Source organism: Triturus cristatus, chromosome 2_2, assembly GCF_964204655.1.
Source record: "Triturus cristatus chromosome 2_2, aTriCri1.1, whole genome shotgun sequence".
NCBI lineage: Eukaryota > Metazoa > Chordata > Amphibia > Caudata > Salamandridae > Triturus > Triturus cristatus.
In genome coordinates, this window is record NC_140582.1 from 427658084 (window position 1) to 427663336 (window position 5253).

At 43.3% G+C, this 5253-nt stretch overlaps 1 long non-coding RNA gene across 1 annotated transcript; it reads left to right on the plus strand.

The window, feature by feature from the left end:
• Positions 1-3194: 3194 nt before the first annotated feature.
• Positions 3195-5027, plus strand: LOC146862314 (uncharacterized). Its single transcript, XR_014978420.1, has 2 exons — positions 3195-3503; positions 3870-5027. It is a non-coding gene; the product is annotated as an uncharacterized LOC146862314 (long non-coding RNA).
• The last annotated feature ends 226 nt before the right edge of the window (positions 5028-5253 follow it).

Sequence of the window (5253 nt, forward strand, 5' to 3'; positions counted from 1 at the left end):
ATACCATTGATGAGAGACGCGCCAGCGGACATGAGACGAACACTGAGCCCAGTGACAACGTGACAGCTGCTGCTTATGGGAAGGCAGAGCGAGGGGGGGCTGGCACTCGGTGGCACCTCTTCCGCCCCTGGGCAAGGATTGGTAACAAGCAGCTCCTTGCCAGGGGCCTAGCTATCATTTGGGCCGCAGGTGCAGTGGCACCAGGGCCGAGAAGCACGAGGGGCCCTTTGTACCGCAGCTGCAATTGTCTTTCACTAACTAAACAGGAAACGGGGGCCATGTTGCTTTCTTGCATTAGGGCCCAGGGCATCTTGTTAAACCGCTGCCCCTTGCAAAACCCACACAGATCCAGTGCAGGAGGGCGGTGGAGAAAATGGTGCAGATACCAATGCTGCGTAGTGTCACCCAGACATACACAATTCAGTGCACTGGCATAAAAACGGGGGGCAAATAATTCAGAGAACGAAAGCTGCAAGGAAGAAAACTATGACTGAATAGAAACATGGAAGGAGCAGTCACACTTTTTTTTCGGGAAAAGGCATTACATCTGCAAGGGGTAACGATATTATGATTTACAGTAATATTTGAATAAAAAAGTAAACAGTAGTGACTTTTCCCACCATTTGACCATCGACGGTATGACAGGAAGAACAATTGAGACCTGGCTTGGCTGACTTCTCATGCAGCCCCATGAAGGCGGGATACAAATTGTGCATCAAGTGTAAAATAAAGGAAATGCATTCAGAGCTACACAAGCAGGCCATTAAAACTAGCAAGGACAACTGTTAAATGAGCCGTGGTCATTGGTTAAAACATGGGTTGCACAACATCTGTCCATAAGGGTTTCATGCATCAACCTCGTGGAATAACCACACTCCACGCTGTCGTGATAGCGTAAAATGCCATTCATTAGGACAAGGTTCCTTACATACTAAATTAACTTTATTAACTTTAACAATACATTTCAAATACGAATCATTGACATAACCCAGACAGATCAATTCTTCTAGCACCATTTACCACTCATCCACTTCCACGTCCCCATTAAGACCATGGGCCATATGTAGGAAGCCAAATTGCAATCGCAAATGCTGAAATTTGCAGAATTTCAGCGTTTGCGATCGCATTTTGGGCAGTGTGCAATGTAGCACACAAAAACCCACACGCAAAATAAGGAATTGCAAAATTTGCGATTCCTTATTTTGTGAATGCATTCAAGGAATCCCAAATTGCGATTCCTTAAATGCAATGTAGGAAGCACCCAAGTTGTGCGATTTTGGCTTAAGGAATCGCAAATTACCAGCAACTTCAGGTTGGTGGTAATTAGCGATTTCTTTGAAAAATGCACTTTATTTCATTTTTCAAAGTGCCATGTGGCGCACATACATGCCCTTAGCGCATGTATGTGCGCCACATGTGCACACATGTTTATTTCAGGGGTGCAAAAGGGTGTCCTATTGACACCCTTGCAACCTTGAAATTGCATTCTCAATTTGCGATTCTCTAATTGAGAATCGCAAATTGAGAATGTCTTTCTATTCATTCCTATGGGTCTTCTAGCCCATAGGAATGAATGGCAAGGTATTCCTTATTTGCGAATCTCAATTTGTGATTCGCAAATAAGGAATGGGTGGGATTCGCAAAATATTTTGCTAATCCTACTTACATTTCATTTTGCGATTCTCTAATTGCGATTCCCTAAAAATCGCAATTTGAGAATCGCAAAACACGTTCTTCCTACATATGGCCCTAAATCATTTGTTCCACTGTTCCCCCTCTCAATCACTGACCTTATTCCATCTACCCAAACTTTCTTTCACTCACCCTCCAAACATCCTCCTTTGAAGATCCTTCCCTTGCTTGTCGCATCGCACGCTCTGCCATCAGTTCCCTGTGCACTCTATCTCCCCCCCATGGGTGGATATGCCCGTATGTGATTCACCACCCACCAAAATACTGCCTATGCCCTGAAACCCGTCCTAAACTGGAAACACGCAAAAAGGCATTTACCACCTCTTTCTCCTACAACGTGTAAGGTGAGTTAAAGGCCTAAAAAACCTGTCTGTCAGCCCCAGTGGTGTTCAGGTGTCAGGAAGAGGCTGGATACTACTCTCCTGACACCTTTATACCCTATCTAAAACCCGCCCCCGCCCCTTCCCCTTAGCTTGGCCTATCCCCACCCTGTACCATTGGCCCTGCACGAAGCACTCTGGGGGAAGACTGGCCTGCGACCTTCACTTTACCCGAGGGCGGACATAAGGGTAGAAGGGTTTAAATACAGTCCTTCACTGTCCCTGTAGGACAGCCGTGCCAAATATCTTCCATCTTGATGGGTCTGGGGAGCTTGTAGCGTATTGTGGTAATTTATTTGAAGGAGGGACCTCTGATATAAAAATTTGAAAGAGCAAATTTGATGATGATTAAAAAATTCTGGTATTGCCAATATTTTGGAATCGAACAATTGTTTTTTAATTCAAAGTTATGGATCGCAGCATTGACTCCTCAGTCAGTTGCAAATCACCATCCCTGTAACTGGCCAGTGTGGTGAACTTCAGTGAGTGATATCACTCGATTCCTAGGGGTATATTTACAAGGGGATACCGCCACCAGAACATCACTATTAGCAACGTTCTTCATATTTACAAGGCGGCGTTATGCCACTTTTTAAGGCTTAACGCTGCCTTGTAAATACGGCCCCTCTACACACATCACTTAGCATGAAAGGGGTGTGCAATGGGTGTTGCTGTGGGCGTTCCACCACTACACCCATTGCATTATGAATGCTACCCATTTATATAAGTATATGTAAATCTGAGGCAGTGCCCAAAACTAATGCCGTGCAAGAACAGACAATAGAATGGCGAAACGAGGAGAAATACTTTTATTTCTCCTAGTTTTTGCTCTATCTACATGTGATGCATTCACACACAAAAAGAGCAAAACGCCATTAAAGTTTGTTTATGTGCAGGAATGTCTCACTTCCTGTACATAAACATATACATATATATATGTATATAGATGTATGTATGTATATAGATATATATCCGAAAGTATTCAAATTCCATAATGATGCATTATGGGCAATGAAGTACCCTGGGAGCAAGAAGCGTGAAAATTCATATGTATCAGATGTGGATAGTTTGTACCAACGAGTGCTGCTCTATGATTAAGGCTCATTGGCTAAAAAGCATCAGAGTAAATTTAAATGTTGCTGCCCCACGAGTGAACAAAGAGCTCTGTGTTTTAAATGTGCATCGATATTTCTTTTTTTTACAGATTGGCGGGTCACTCCGTTCCCGCTGTTCATCGAAGCTGCCCTGTTGGGTCACGGGATCCCTGCTCTGAGGTGTTTGTGTGTATCTAATATGGGAGCATGACCTGCTCTTGCCGGAGGACTTACCTTGAAATACAATTGTGGAATTGAATTTGGAAATACGGCAAAGAGCAAGGGATGCAAGAGGGGTATTGACCACCTCTTGCGGACTTAAAACTACGGCCTTGAAGTAAGTGTACGGATGGCAGCAACACGAAGCATGGATAAAACGCTTCTTGAAAAGTTAAAGGAAAATGCATGTCAAAAAACGGAAATGAGAGAACTTTAGCACACATAAAAATCTACATCCTAAAACAGAATAATCCGAAAGTATTCAAATTCCATTAGGATGCATTATGGGCAATGAAGTACCCTGGGGGCAAGAAGCGTGAAAATTCATATGTATCAGATGTGGATAGTTTGTACCAACGAGTGCTGCTCTATGATTAAGGCTCATTGGCTAAAAAGCATCAGAGTAAATTTAAATGTTGCTGCCCCACGAGTGAACAAAGAGCTCTGTGTTTTAAATGTGCATCGATATTTCTTTTTTTTACAGATGGGCGGGTCACTCCGTTCCCGCTGTTCATCGAAGCTGCCCTGTTGGGTCACGGGATCCCTGCTCTGAGGTGTTTGTGTGTATCTAATATGGGAGCATGACCCGCTCTCGCCGGAGGACTTACCTTGAAATACAATTGTGGAATTGAATTTGGAAATACGGCAAAGAGCAAGGGATGCAAGAGGGGTATTGACCACCTCTTGCGGACTTAAAACTACGGCCTTGAAGTAAGTGTACGGATGGCAGCAACACGAAGCATGGATAAAACGCTTCTTGAAAAGTTAAAGGAAAATGCATGTCAAAAAACGGAAATGAGAGAACTTTAGCACACATAAAAATCTACATCCTAAAACAGAATAATCCGAAAGTATTCAAATTCCATTAGGATGCATTATGGGCAATGAAGTACCCTGGGGGCAAGAAGCGTGAAAATTCATATGTATCAGATGTGGATAGTTTGTACCAACGAGTGCTGCTCTATGATTAAGGCTCATTGGCTAAAAAGCATCAGAGTAAATTTAAATGTTGCTGCCCCACGAGTGAACAAAGAGCTCTGTGTTTTAAATGTGCATCGATATTTCTTTTTTTTACAGATGGGCGGGTCACTCCGTTCCCGCTGTTCATCGAAGCTGCCCTGTTGGGTCACGGGATCCCTGCTCTGAGGTGTTTGTGTGTATCTAATATGGGAGCATGACCCGCTCTCGCCGGAGGACTTACCTTGAAATACAATTGTGGAATTGAATTTGGAAATACGGCAAAGAGCAAGGGATGCAAGAGGGGTATTGACCACCTCTTGCGGACTTAAAACTACGGCCTTGAAGTAAGTGTACGGATGGCAGCAACACGAAGCATGGATAAAACGCTTCTTGAAAAGTTAAAGGAAAATGCATGTCAAAAAACGGAAATGAGAGAACTTTAGCACACATAAAAATCTACATCCTAAAACAGAATAATCCGAAAGTATTCAAATTCCATTAGGATGCATTATGGGCAATGAAGTACCCTGGGGGCAAGAAGCGTGAAAATTCATATGTATTAGTTGTGGACAGTTAATACCAATGAGTGCTGCTCTATGATTAAGGCTCATTGGCCGAAACGCGTCAGAGTACATTTAAATGATGCTGCCCCGTGAGTGAATAAAGAGCTCTGTGTTTTGAATGTGCTTCGACATTTCCTTTTTTTACAGATTGGCGGGTTGCTCCATTCCTGCTGTTCGTCGAAGTTGCCCTGTTGGGTAGGGGGCTCCCTGCTCGGAGGTGTTTGTGTATATATACATATATATATATATTACCTACTGGGGGTCACCAGTATGTAGTTATAGTTAGGACCTCGTTTCTATTCAAGTAGCGTTTTTTATTTTGCCAATATCTTTGGCGCAGTTTGA